A 15,684-nucleotide genomic window follows, 5' to 3' on the forward strand; every position below is an offset into this window, starting at 1 on the left:
TGATTTCAATTTCAAATTAACTTTTGAAGTTTGAATTGATTTTGAAGTTAGATTTGATCTTTGAAAATAAATTTGGTTTAGAAATCATTTCGTTCTTTTTTCGAATTAATTTTGGAAATTCAAGTTGAGTTGGACGATCCAAATTGATTCTTGAAAAATCGAATTGATTTTGGAAATTTAATCATTTTTATTTTTTGAAGCCAATTAACCATTTCTTTTACATATCCATTTACAAAAATCCATTTTTATATCCATTTAACCATTTCATTGTTTTAACCAATTATCCAACTTTTTGAGTCCATAAACCTCATAAACCAAAATCTTATCCAATTTGATTTTTCCAATCCAATTTCATTTCATTGTTAATATCCAAGTCAACCAACATCATTTTTCATAATAGGATTAACTTTTTTACTTTCCAAATTTCATATCCATTAATTCTAACAAAAGGCTAGTTTTAGAATAACACTTATGATAAAAAAAAAATATATGCTCCTATTTCTCATTTCCAGAATTCAAGCCTAATGAATGAAGATAAACGTTACTGTCCAAGCCAAAAGCAGTAGCATGCCAAGAAATGCAATTGAAAAAAGAAGCCGTGGCAAGAAGCTAAATCTGTAGTGAATTAACACAACATTAAATAAGTTCACAACTCATAATTCCATAAGCGAAAGAACAGGAGAAAAGTCAGTTAGAAAGCTTTCATCCAATAACCTCATCTCTAACTGAATCTTGTAACCGAATTTGGATTCAGTTTCTAACAGAATCATAGACTCTCTCATCACTATATATATTCATTCACGCTTCAGAGGCGGGGGGGGGGGGGGGGGGGGGGGAGATCTGAGTTTCATCATACAAAATTTTTCATTCCATTCTTTTCCGTCGACTTCAACTGCTTCGCTGATAACAGAACCAGTTCATTCTCCAAATCCTCCACAACCACCGCCACGCTTCATCAGCCTCACCTTCAACCTCCGTAACCGAATTTTTCAACCTTCCATTCTTCTTACTCCTTCACCATCATCTTCTTGGACCTGCAACCATCCTCCATCCTTCAACAAACTTCATATACCAGAAACCGAAACCGGAGTAAAGCCACAATCGGCCACTCTCTCATCAACGTCTTCAATTCGCCATCCTCCATAGCCTGCAAAAATCTAAACAACTTCACAAGATTCAGGCAGAACCTCGACGGAAGGAGAGAAGATCGAAACCGAAAAAAGTAGAAGCGATCCTCCACGAAATCAAACTCGTCATCGCCATCTTGATTCGTCAATCATCACGATCCGGCAGCTCGATGTGACATGCTTCATCTTGATTCAATATCAAAAGAACGCATCGAACAACAACGACGCAAAGCCATCTCAGAAGAGCTCAAGAAGAAGGATCGAGCAAAAATCAAAGCGGAAATATGTGATACCTGTTAAACTTGTGAGTTTTCCGATTCAACCTCAACATTTAGATTTTGCTGTTTAACTGGTGAAGCAAGAAGGCAGGTTCGACAGTGGTTTCGAGTTGCGAATCGGTGTTGTTTCGCTTGATGCGCCACGATTTGGAGAAGGTGAAGTATCGCACATGCAGAGACGGAGAGATCTACGTAGTTTCAGCACTGAGATTTGGGACTCGCTGTTTCGTCCTTGCTCCGCCGTTTCCACCGCCACTCGTCGTCGATTCCGCCGTCGGTGTGTTGAACCTTGTGTGTGTGAGGATACTTGATATCGGTACCCCTCTCCAGAGTATCATGCGTGGATTGTGGGCCTCTAGGTCCTTTCATTTTCCTCTTGAGGCCTCCACTAATCCACATACACCCCCCCCCCCCCCCCACCGTTGGGCTTTGCCTTGACAAGTCACCAGGGCCCATTTCATGTTAATTGTGTGTTAACTACATGTTAATTAAACTTTAGTAATACTAGAATTCAATAACCTTAGGATTAGAAGTAATTAGGATTATTAGAGATTTTAGATAGTTAAACTTAGATTTTCAATTAAGAGCATTAGTAATAATCTTAGAATTTTAGAATTAAGTTTAGAAGATATTAGAAATATTATTAGTTTTTTAATTTAGAATTAGGATTAAAAAGATAATGTTAGAATTCTAGAGTTTAATTAGGAGTATTAAATTTAGATTAATTTAGGATTTAGAATAATTATAATTACTTAGATTTTAGAAATGACTTTAATTAGAATTCCGTAAATAGAAATTTAATTCAATATTAATCCATAAATGGTGAAATGACAATTCTACCCCTAGGCTTAGAAATAGTTCAATTTTGTATGCTCCCTTAGTGTTAGGACTTATAGAATTTTCCAATTGCTAGTTATTATTTCTCATGTGGTTAACCTTAGTTTTAATGCATGTTTAGATAGAGTTTAGATTTTAGAATTAGCTTTCATTTGTATGATTTTACTTTTACACATCCCTTGTAAATTACATGTACCCCCCTCCCCTTTCCGATGTACGCTTTTATTCGCTTTCTTTGATTGCTTGTTAGATACTCCTTAGGCATTAGGAACATTCACCCACTCAAAATCGATAATCAAACCCTTGATCCAACGTCAAGTGGTCCTTTTCTTAAATCAAATACAATAAACAAACCCTTGATCCAACGTCAAGCGGTCATTTTCTAAAACAAACTCAAAATAAATGGCGATTAGGATCGTACGTCACGAGCCTTATGCGATAAAGAAGGGATGAGACTGGAGCTCTCCTACACTCATCCTGAATGCTTCGAACACAAGACGCTCGGCTTGACCGTTTGAAGCATTCACCTTTATCCATAGTCTTTAGTGCAATCCGAAATCAATAACACTTTCTCAAAAACATAAAAACAACTCAACACATTCAAGCCTTTTGTTTGAGCCTTAGGGCGACACCACTCGAAAACCCTTCTTCAAGGTAATAAAACCAACAAAACAAACATAAACAAATTTCAAAACCACGAACTACGGACGCTCTGATTTCTCACTTCAACAAGTGGGCATACGTAGGCACGAGGATCCATTCCTTGGCGAGCACACTAATTTAAAATCTACCTCCATCTCCGTAAACCTTGGCAAGCAAGCATTCGATAAACAATACACACATAAGCGTAAACATCCTAGATGGTTCCCATGGAGTACCATGGATGTGAGGGGTGTTAATACCTTCCCCTTGCATAACCGACTTCCGAACCTGTTCATGGTTACGATGACCACTCTTTGGGGTTTTCTCGATATTTTCCCTTTCCTTTGGAATAAATAAAAACCGATGGCGACTCTGTATTTTTCGCGTAGCGACAGCTGGCGACTCTGCTGGGGATTCCTCCCTAAGCAAGTCAAGCCTAATCTAGGATGCTTCCTCGCATGTGTGTATGCTTATCCTTTTGATATTGCTTGTTTTATTTATCGCCTTTTGCTTTAAATTTTGTAATATATTATATGATTCCATGGTTTTATGATACCAAATGGATGGCACTTTGATTGCAAGTAACCTTGTGGGAAAGACTCTCTACCCGAGTCTAGAGTGTAAACTTGAGATAGGAGAGGTTGAGTAGTATGGGCCACCGAGAAGCTCTTCTCGTAAGGGTCGATACGAGAACCTCGCTTAGAGTAGATTCTTTTGGAGACGTTGACGACCGTCAAGCTCTTGGCGTAAGCGATCAATGTCTTCATTTGGATCCATGACTCTAAGGACCTTTGTAGAACATTTAACCTATGGCCTATTAAGATTGATGGTCGCGTAGTACGGGTCCCCGAGAAGCTCTTCTCGTGTGGGTCGGTACGAAGATCTCACTCAAAAGAGATTTTCTTGATGGAGTTGACGACCGGCAAGCTCTTGCCGTAAGCGGCAAACAGTCAAGGAAATCCATGACTTTGAGACCCTTGTCTAGAACCCGATGTTGATGGTCGCGTAGTTCGGGCCCCCGAGAAGCTCTTCTCGTGTGGGTCGGTACGAAGATCTCACCCAGAAGAGGCTCATTTGAGGGAGTTGACGATCGGCAAGCTCTTGCCGTAAGCGTCAAACAGCCAAATGAATCAATGATTTTGGGGTCCCTATCTAACCCTAGACTTCAACCAGTGAGATCCCCATTGTGAGTAAGCAATCAGAGCTATCCTCCATCTGTATCTTGAACCCGTGATACCATGACAACTTGTGTGTTCGACTCGTGGGAACCATGCTTGTGTATCATTCATTCATGCACTCATGCATTCATGCATCATAAAAAAAAAAGTCAAATACAATAGTCATGCATCATTCTGCATATCATCAGACAAAAGCCAGAAAACTTACCATTTGAACCTTCTATCCAGAATCATCCACAGTCAAGCTGACTTCCCGACATTCATACAACACGCGTAATAATCAAAAATTGCTCATGGATCAGTTGGAACAGAACCAAGCTGCTATGAGGGAGGATATGACCACTGTGAAGGCTCAGATAGGTCAGCTCGTTGAAGCCCTACAAGCTCTGGCTAGGGGACAAGAGGAAATGCGTCAGGCTAATCTGAGAGCCTCTACTGCCAACCCTGCTGTTGTGACCATACCGATGAATCCACAAGGAGGAGTTGGTACGCCTGTTGTAGCTCAGCCGCCTCCCGAAAGAGATCCGGTGTATCAAAATGCTAATCAGACATTCAATATCCCCGCCAATGGGAGATTCCAACCTGAGATTGATGATCAGCAGGACGCTTTCTTCACTACAAAGGCTGACTCAGTTTATGAAGCTTTTGGTCCTTCTCCTGCTGACATCGAAAGGAGATTTCAAATGGTGGAGGAGAGACTCAAGGCAATGCAAGGTCCCGATACCTTTGGGTTGGATGCTGCTGACATGTGTCTAGTGCCAGACGTGAAAATTCCTCCCAAGTTCAAAGTCCCGAGCTTTGAAAAGTATCAAGGGGTCACTTGTCCAAAGACCCACATCCGAGCTTTCTGCAGAAAGATGGCCGCTCATTCTAGTGATGAGAAACTCTTAATGCATTTTTTCCAGGACAGTCTCAGTGGAGCTTCTCTGGAATGGTATATGCAGCTCGAGCGCACGCATATACGAACCTGGAGGGAACTTGCTGAAGCCTTCTTGAAGCATTATCAGTATAACTCAGACATGGCTCCTAATCGGACTCAGCTCCAAAGCCTTTCTCAGAAGCCGGATGAATCGTTCAAAGAGTATGCCCAACGATGGAGAGACTTGGCTGCCAGGGTTTAACCCCCTCTTCTTGAAAGAGAGCTGATAAACATGTTTGTGGACACCCTTCAAGGACCGTATTTTGAAAAAATGATTGGGAGTACCACCTCGGGATTCTCAGACTTGGTCATTGCTGGTGAGCGAATTGAGAACGACTTGAAGATCGGTAAAATACAAGATACAACTGCTGTGGCTAGTGGAGCAAAGAAGCCTTATTCCGGATTCTCAAAGAAGAAGGAAGGAGAGACCAATGCTATCGCTCAAGGGGGAGATGGAGGTTACCAAATGCCATACTATCCAGTGGCAGCAGTAACACCTAACCCGTATCCGCAGCCAGCGTATGTCATTCCAACTAGTCCTCCAACAATGCAATATCAGCAACCTTATGCTCCTCAGCAACCTGTTGCTCAACAGAACTACTATCAGCAGGGTAGACAAGGACCAAGGAGGCCTCCTAGAAGTTTTGATCCAATTCCCATGCCGTATGGTCTTCTGCTAGCTCATTTGCTCAAAGATTTGCAGGTCCAACTGAGAGAAGCTAAGGCTCCTCCAGTACCTCTCCCTCCCGGGTATGACATGAACCTCAGTTGCGAGTATCACTCTGGGACGCGGGGGCACTCGATCGAGAATTGCAATATCTTCAAGCACAAAGTACAAGACTTGATTGACTCAAAAGCAATATCGTTCAAGCCAAATGTTCCAAACAACCCCGTGCAGGCAAGTACATCTGCAGTGCCTTAGTCAGAGAAGCAGTAGATCTAAAGGATCTATATCTGTGGAACTGTCTCGTCAGCTTTTTCCAGAACCAAGACTCCAAGCAATGGGAGAATAAAGCGGATCATTCCAGCACTCTCTGGTTCAATCATTCATGTGTGATTTTCTTGATTGTCATTTGTAACATTCATTTGTAATGAACTCGTTTGTTTTTTAATAATAATGACATTGAAATGAATATACATGTTTTGAATAAATCCATTCGTGTCCACTCATACTTTATCTTGTCAATATTCAAATGTTGGTTTTTGGAGGAGGATGATGTAATTAAAAACACGAAACGAATTCACTGCTCGTACGCTTTCGAATAAAACCATGCTGATGATGTAAGGCATTGTTTCAAATCCCCAAACACCGGAGATATAAGGAAGATAATCCCTAGTCAACCCTTTCGAGCCGAGGAGTAGGAGTTTCTTTCTTAAACATAAAACCCTTAATCTCAAACCGGGGCAGGGTAGTCGTCAGTTAGTTTGACCAAACGTTCAAATTTCAAAAGAGGAGTGTCCTATCTGAGGATTAACCATACCTTATCCTTCACAAGAGGTCGGAAACCACCAAATTCCAAATGGTTGTCCCTCACCCACAGAGGCACGAGGCGGTCATAACCCATTCAGATCAATGGTTAGATGTCATACGATTTGTTTCAGCAAAAAGAAACAAAGAAAGAAAAGTAAAAGAAACAAAGAAAGAAAACAAAAACAAAAGAAAGAAAGAAAGCCCGCTAAGTCGAAAACTCGAAAATGAGTGACTTAGGCAAAAATTAGGGCATCCTTGTGGATTGTAAATCTGAACCAATCCAGCAAAATAGGGAAACAAAAAAAAATGAATGAATCTGCTAATGAGGAATCAAAAGAAAATCCTCAGCAAGAACAAATTCGTGTGGCTACAAACCAAATAGAAGGTACATGACCGTCACACCAAAAAACCTCTTGGGTTCATTAACCATCACTCCCAAGTCCCTGTTGGGAGAAGAGCATTTGTTTCAAACTAGCTGAACGTAGGACTGGAGGACATCACGAAGAGCGGGTGGGTTAGGTTAGGTTCGAGCCTTGTATCCTTTCTTTCTAAAAACCGTGAACCAGGCCACGTTACAATCCTTAAAAGACCTAATTGAAGCGAAGGTTTATTTCGAAGGCGTACTATAGTCAGAACGATCGTGTTAAAACTGACTCCTCATCAATTTACTCATATGTGTTGATATTGATATGTGACATTCGTTATCAAGGATGCATTCATTAAATGTCAGAATTTCAGTGAACATGTTTGGATTTCAAAACTGCATAAAAATGACATTGCATTATCATTTCCGAAAATGAACTTGTCTTACTCGTGAGTAAACATCTGACATCAAGAGATTCGCCACAATGAGCGTGAATTAAGGAACCTGATGACTCCAAAGTGCATAACGCCCGAGACCTCCGTTGAGCAGGGGTAAGCCACTTCTCTTTTGATCACACCAGTCAGAATGTCTGAAGACTCTGTCGAGCGGAAAGACAAACCGTTTCGAGATCTCATCGATCAGAGGCAGTCACGTCGAGAAATCTCTACAAGATTCAGTCAATCTGAAGTAGTCAAGGCGAGATTCAACCAATCTCTCTGAAGATCAGTGAATCAGGGGCATTCCCTCAAAAATCAGCCAACCAAAGGCAAAGTTACTTCAAGGCTCGTACTGGGGTAGGCCACCCCAAGAGCACAAGAAGTCAATCTCCCTGAAATGGTTAATTAGAGGAATATAGTTCCAAGACCCTGGGGCAGATTTGATTGAGACAATCCACGACGAAGTTGCTTCCTACCTAGTGATTGGGGCAATCCGTGCAGATACCCAATAACTTGGGGCAAGACGGTTCAAAAGAGGAAGGTTCTTTCCCTACCTGGGAAGGCATTTCCGGATTCAGCCTGGGGCATCCGCAGGTCTACGTCAGATCAACCCTCTAGCAACATCAAGAAGTCAGATGTCGGGAAGTCATGCAAGACGCAACCCACCCTCCATAAGTCAAAAGCCTTGCAACCCAAGCAAAAACATCCTCATCATTCATTGCATCGTACCCAAAGATTGGGACATCTGTGGATATTCACATCATTGCATCAACCTGTCATGCATAATTCATATCATCATATTCATACATATCATCCAGCATATCACAAATCTCTCTAACAAGGAAGAATCAAGCCCAAAACTCTCTTGACACTATTCAACTGCCCATTTTCGTTGGCATCTTTCCATAATCCACCCCGTTGGCATTACACAATAAAAAATAAATGACCTTTTTGACATTTGTAAAGCTCCTGGTCGGCAACCCCGACAGGATTGTTCAAAGTCATTCCTTTTTCGCTTACCTGCCGTAAGCCCGTTGCCTCCTTCAGGGAGATGATTTCATTGAGATAACTCTCCTTTCGTGAGTTTATTTCGTTGCTTGGTGCACGAAATCACGTCTCCCCCCCGTTGCCTTTCGCACGAGAAGGGTTGTCTCTGTCAAGACTTTGCCTTTTGATTTGTTTCAAAATACCCAATGTAGGTTTGGTGAGTCCCGGGAAGGGTAGCCATATTTCGAAAACTTCATCCCCGCCGTCGTGCCTGTGGGAGCCCCTGAGGTTTTCGTGTCTACAGCAAAGTGCCCAATTGACATAGCCTACCAAAGCCCAGACCTTGTTTGGCAAACATCTTGCAAAGTCCAATTCTCATTGGCAAAACCCCTATCTCTCAAATTTGAAAGACCAATCAAGCAGTAATCGTCAGTGCCTATCACTTTTTTTAATACCCGTCAGTATTGATTTCCCTTCGATCGTCAGTGTTTATCACTTTTTTTCGATACCCGTCGGCGTTGATATCTCTCTCCCCCAACTGCAGAGTTGTAGATAATCACCCTTTACTCAGTTTTAGATGCCACTACCGCTAACCCCAGAGTTGAGAGACTATCCTATACCCAATCTCAGAATTGACGTCAGTACCCACTCCAACCTCAGAGTTGTTGCTTCTTCCTTCTTCCTAGCCTCAGAGTTGTTGTCTTTTTCTCTTATTCCCAACCACAGTGTTGTCGTCCCCTTTTTCCAACCGCAGTGTTGCCAACCACAGTGTTGTCGTCCCCTTTTTCCAACCGCAGTGTTGCCAACCACAGTGTTGTCGCCCTTTTTTTTTTCCAACCACAGTGTTGTCGTCCCCTTTTCCAACCGCAGTGTTGCCAACCACAGTGTTGTCGCCCCTTTTTTTTCAACCGCAGTGTTGTAACCCCATCTTCCAACCACAGTGTTGTCGTCCCTTTTTCCAACCGCAATGTTGCCAACCACAGTGTTGTCGTCCCCTTTTTCCAACCGCAGTGTTGCCAACCACAGTGTTGTCGCCCCTCTTTTTTCCAACCGCAGTGTTGTCGTACCTTTTTCCAACCGCAGTGTTGTAACCCCATCTTCCAACCACAGTGTTGTCGTCCCTTTTTCCAACCGCAGTGTTGCCAACCACAGTGTTCTCGCCCCTCTTTTTTCCAACCGCAGTGTTGTCGTACCTTTTTCCAACCGCAGTGTTGCCAACCGCAGTGTTGTCGCCCCTTTTCCAACCACAGTGTTGTCGCCCCTTTTGCCAACCACAGTGTTGTCGCCTCTTTTTTCCAACCGCAGTGTTGTCGTACCTTTTTCCAACCGCAGTGTTGCCAACCGCAGTGTTGTCGCCCCTTTTCCAACCATAGTGTTGTCGCCCCTTTTGCCAACCACAGTGTTGTCGCCCCTTTTTTCAAACCGCAGTGTTGTCGTACCTTTTTCCAACCTCAATGTTGTAGCCCCTTTTCAACCTCAGAGTTGTCGCCGCTTATCGTATTACCCCAACCTCAGAGTTGTATGTTGCCTTTCCTTATCTTAACCTCAGAGTTGTTATTCCTTTTCCAACCTCAGAGTTGGTGTCAGAGTCGTTGTTTATCGTTTATTCTCCCAATCTCGGAGTTGAGTATCTACCTTTTCCCAACCTCGAAGTTGACGTTTACCATTTTCCGCTCCCGGCCTCAGAGTTGGGCAGCTACATTTTTCCAACTTCGGAGTCGGTGTATCTCTTTCAACCCTGAGAGCTTAGGACCTAACTTTTTCCAACCTTAGGGTTGACGATCACCTTTTTTCGACCTCAGAGTTGAGTACCTACCTTTTTTACACTTCAGAGTGAATGTACCGTGTTACCCCCAACCTCAGAGTTGTATGTCTCCATATTCCCCGGCCTCAGAACTGAATAGTTATCTTTCTTCAGCCTCAGAGTTGAACGACTGCCTTTTTCCAACCTTAGAGTTGACGACTACCTTTTATCCCCAGCCTCGGAGCGGAAGGACTACCTTTTTCCCAACTTTCGAGTTGTTGTGTCATTTTCTTATTCTCCAACCTCAGAGTTGATAACTGCAAGCCCAACCTCCGAGTTGACGCCTACTACCTTTGTTCTCGACCTTAGAGTTGATGTTCATCTCCATACCCAACCTCAGAATTGACGCTTACCCTCCCTCCAGTCTCAGAACCGATGTTGATCACAGTTTGTCTCCAACCATAGAGTTGAGAATGTCCAGTTTTACCCCAGTCGCAGTATTGAGGTCGGATAGTTCAATCCCCAGCAATCAGTGTTGCTTTTGTTGTTGTCCCCAACCTCAGAGTTGTCGACCAACAATTTACCTCCTAACTCGCCTACTGTCGTCCCAATAAGGTCATCCGCCATCCCGAATCCTAGGATTCTCCTGGCAAACCAGTCCAAAAAAGAACAATTACCAAGAAGATATCCCCAACGGAAAATTCTTTCTCGGTGCCTTCAAAAAACTTGTTAGTAGAGATAAAATGAAAAAAAATGATCAATCATATTGCATTAGCATACTGCATACGTCATGCATACCTAACCTCACATATCCATTTACCAAATGACATTCCTATTCCCAGCAGCTGCCCTGCGCAAAGACATGTTTGTTCTTCCATATATCCCAGTGAAGAAGTTTCTTGCGACCTATCTTCACATTGCTATCCATTTGTTCATGGCGGGCAAATTTCCTGTTATTCAAGTATTTAATCATCTCCTACCTTGATTGTCTGGAAGTCGTTGATATCCATACATTCAGGTCCGAGAAGATTAAATAGGGGCAGCTGTCATACCCTGAAATTCGCTCACACCCTTCACGTTGATCTTATAGGTCACTAACCCCTCACATTTGCATATCATCCTCATTCATTCATTTCATTGAATAAGCATGGTTCTCCACCAGCAGGCATCCTCTTGGCATCATGTGAATAATGGTTCTGATTGATTATGACTTCGTATTGATTTCAATTTCAAATTAACTTTTGAAGTTTGAATTGATTTTGAAGTTAGATTTGATCTTTGAAAATAAATTTGGTTTAGAAATCATTTCGTTCTTTTTTCGAATTAATTTTGGAAATTCAAGTTGAGTTGGACGATCCAAATTGATTCTTGAAAAATCGAATTGATTTTGGAAATTTAATCATTTTTATTTTTTGAAGCCAATTAACCATTTCTTTTACATATCCATTTACAAAAATCCATTTTTATATCCATTTAACCATTTCATTGTTTTAACCAATTATCCAACTTTTTGAGTCCATAAACCTCATAAACCAAAATCTTATCCAATTTGATTTTTCCAATCCAATTTCATTTCATTGTTAATATCCAAGTCAACCTACATCATTTTTCATAATAGGATTAACTTATTTATTTTCCAAATTTCATATCCATTAATTCTAACAAAAGGCTAGTTTTAGAATAACACTTATGATAAAAAAAATATATGCTCCTATTTCTCATTTCCAGAATTCAAGCCTAATGAATGAAGATAAACGTTACTGTCCAAGCCAAAAGCAGTAGCATGCCAAGAAATGCAATTGAAAAAAGAAGCCGTGGCAAGAAGCTAAATCTGTAGTGAACTAACACAACATTAAATAAGTTCACAACTCATAATTCCATAAGCGAAAGAACAGGAGAAAAATCAGTTAGAAAGCTTTCATCCAATAACCTCATCTCTAACTGAATCTTGTAACCGAATTTGGATTCAGTTTCTAACAGAATCATAGACTCTCTCATCACTATATATATTCATTCACGCTTCAGAGGCGGGGGGGGGGGGGGGGGATCTGAGTTTCATCATACAAAATTTTTCATTCCATTCTTTTCCGTCGACTTCAACTGCTTCGCTGATAACAGAACCAGTTCATTCTCCAAATCCTCCACAACCACCGCCACGCTTCATCAGCCTCACCTTCAACCTCCGTAACCGAATTTTTCAACCTTCCATTCTTCTTACTCCTTCACCATCATCTTCTTGGACCTGCAACCATCCTCCATCCTTCAACAAACTTCATATACCAGAAACCGAAACCGGAGTAAAGCCACAATCGGCCACTCTCTCATCAACGTCTTCAATTCACCATCCTCCATAGCCTGCAAAAATCTAAACAACTTCACAAGATTCAGGCAGAACCTCGACGGAAGGAGAGAAGATCGAAACCGAAAAAAGTAGAAGCGATCCTCCACGAAATCAAACTCGTCATCGCCATCTTGATTCGTCAATCATCACGATCCGGCAGCTCGATGTGACATGCTTCATCTTGATTCAATATCAAAAGAACGCATCGAACAACAACGACGCAAAGCCATCTCAGAAGAGCTCAGGAAGAAGGATTGAGCAAAAATCAAAGCGGAAATATGTGATACCTGTTAAACTTGTGAGTTTTCCGATTCAACCTCAACATTTAGATTTTGCTGTTTAACTGGTGAAGCAAGAAGGCAGGTTCGACAGTGGTTTCGAGTTGCGAATCGGTGTTGCTTCGCTTGATGCGCCACGATTTGGAGAAGGTGAAGTATCGCACATGCAGAGACGGAGAGATCTACATAGTTTCAGCACTGAGATTTGGGACTCGCTGTTTCGTCCTTGCTCCGCCGTTTCCACCGCCACTCGTCGTCGATTCCGTCGTCGGTGTGTTGAACCTTGTGTGTGTGAGGATACTTGATATCGGTACCCCTCTCCAGAGTATCATGCGTGGATTGTGGGCCTCTAGGCCCTTTCATTTTCCTCTTGAGGCCTCCACTAATCCACATACACCCCCCCCCCACCGTTGGGCTTTGCCTTGACAAGTCACCAGGGCCCATTTCATGTTAATTGTGTGTTAACTACATGTTAATTAAACTTTAGTAATACTAGAATTCAATAACCTTAGGATTAGAAGTAATTAGGATTATTAGAGATTTTAGATAGTTAAACTTAGATTTTCAATTAAGAGCATTAGTAATAATCTTAGAATTTTAGAATTAAGTTTAGAAGATATTAGAAATATTATTAGTTTTTTAATTTAGAATTAGGATTAAAAAGATAATGTTAGAATTCTAGAGTTTAATTAGGAGTATTAAATTTAGATTAATTTAGGATTTAGAATAATTAGAATTACTTAGATTTTAGAAATGACTTTAATTAGAATTCCGTAAATAGAAATTTAATTCAATATTAATCCATAAATGGTGAAATGACAATTCTACCCATAGGCTTAGAAATAGTTCAATTTTGTATGCTCCCTTAGTGTTAGGACTTATAGAATTTTCCAATTGCTAGTTATTATTTCTCATGTGGTTAACCTTAGTTTTAATGCATGTTTAGATAGAGTTTAGATTTTAGAATTAGCTTTCATTTGTATGATTTTACTTTTACACATCCCTTGTAACTTACATGTACCCCCCTCCCCTTTCCGATGTACGCTTTTATTCGCTTTCTTTGATTGCTTGTTAGATACTCCTTAGGCATTAGGAACGTTCACCCACTCAAAATCGATAATCAAACCCTTGATCCAACGTCAAGTGGTCCTTTTCTTAAATCAAATACAATAAACAAACCCTTGATCCAACGTCAAGCGGTCATTTTCTAAAACAAACTCAAAAATATAATAAATGGCGATTAGGATCGTACGTCACGAGCCTTAAGCGATAAAGAAGGGATGAGACTGGAGCTCTCCTACACTCATCCTGAATGCTTCGAACACAAGACGCTCGGCTTGACCGTTTGAAGCATTCACCTTTATCCATAGTCTTTAGTGCAATCCGAAATCAATAACACTTTCTCAAAAACATAAAAACAACTCAACACATTCAAGCCTTTTGTTTGAGCCTTAGGGCGACACCACTCGAAAACCCTTCTTCAAGGTAATAAAACCAACAAAACAAACATAAACAAATTTCAAAACCACGAACTACGGACGCTCTGATTTCTCACTTCAACAAGTGGGCATACGTAGGCACGAGGATCCATTCCTTGGCGAGCACACTAATTTAAAATCTACCTCCATCTCCGTAAACCTTGGCAAGCAAGCATTCGATAAACAATACACACATAAGCGTAAACATCCTAGATGGTTCCCATGGAGTACCATGGATGTGAGGGGTGCTAATACCTTTCCCTTGCATAACCGACTTCCGAACCTGTTCGTGGTTGCGATGACCACTCTTTGGGGTTTTCTCGATATTTTCCCTTTCCTTTGGAATAAATAAAAACCGATGGCGACTCTGTATTTTTCGCGTAGCGACAGCAACATGGCTTGGAATTCATCTCAAGATGGTGACTTTGTGGCCATGTATCTTGATGAGCAAGACATCAAATGATGAGATGATGCAAACAGTGGAAAGATCTCATGGAGCACAACAACTTTCATGTTGAGCACAAGTGGAAATGATGAATGGAATAAGGTGAAAAATGGCCTCAAAGTCATGTCACCACAACTGCAAAATGGTTGGGCCAGTTTGGCCTAACATGCTGCCTAGAAATTCAAGTCATGGTGCCCACTTTAGATGAATGCATCTCTCAAACCATGGATCCAAATGAGATGATTCCAAAAGGATGTGAAAGAGGACATGGCAAGGTATAATTATTGTGAAGAAAACATTTTCAAATGATGCCTTGAAGTGCAAGAAATCTGGCCAAGAAGTCTTGACAAACTTTGAAGATTTTGGGACTTAGAAAATTTTCTAAGTGTCCTAAAAAAATGTCTCACTTTGACTAAGCATAACTTTCTCAATTTTAATCCAAATGGAACAAACTTTATATTTCTAGAAATCTTGGAACAAGAGGAACAACTTTCATGTTGGAGAAATTTTCAAATGGAGCTTTTATCTTGATGGAAAATGGGTTTAAAGTGAGTGCAACAATCATGAAAACTTGCCCTAAATGGAAAGTCAACCATTTCCAAATTAAGTAACTTTTCCAATTCCTGATTAAATGATTAAACCATGATCCAACCTTGATCAAATTTCACATGTAGGCTACCCTAGGCATGGATTTTGAGATTCCACTCTCAAAAAGTCAGGAGTTGACTTTTCTGGCCCCACAGTTGACCTTTCCCAAACTGTCTGATCCCGATTCCATTGATCAATTGAAGCACTTCTAGCTCAAATAAAGAGATGATTTTTTTGTATGTAGACCCTCGTGGACATATGGAAGGCCATGGAAAAGACTTTCACCCAAAGAATCAGAAATAAACTGATTTTATACCAAACCCTAATTTAGGGCAAAATGATCAGGAACTGATTGCACTGCTTGCCAATGGATCTTTCTAAGATAATTGTGAGTCTTCCTAGGCCAAGATGCCTCTCTAATCATGACATGGATGAGCCCCTCTACTTCCAACCAAACATTTCTTGGAGCCCCCTGAGACCCTTGAGACTTGTATGCTTAGAGAATGAAGTCCAATTCTCAATCTTGCTTTGTGTGGGCTCCTTCTGTTAAGGAGTGATCAATCAAAACCT

This window comes from Lathyrus oleraceus, chromosome 2, assembly GCF_024323335.1.
Source record: "Lathyrus oleraceus cultivar Zhongwan6 chromosome 2, CAAS_Psat_ZW6_1.0, whole genome shotgun sequence".
NCBI lineage: Eukaryota > Viridiplantae > Streptophyta > Magnoliopsida > Fabales > Fabaceae > Lathyrus > Lathyrus oleraceus.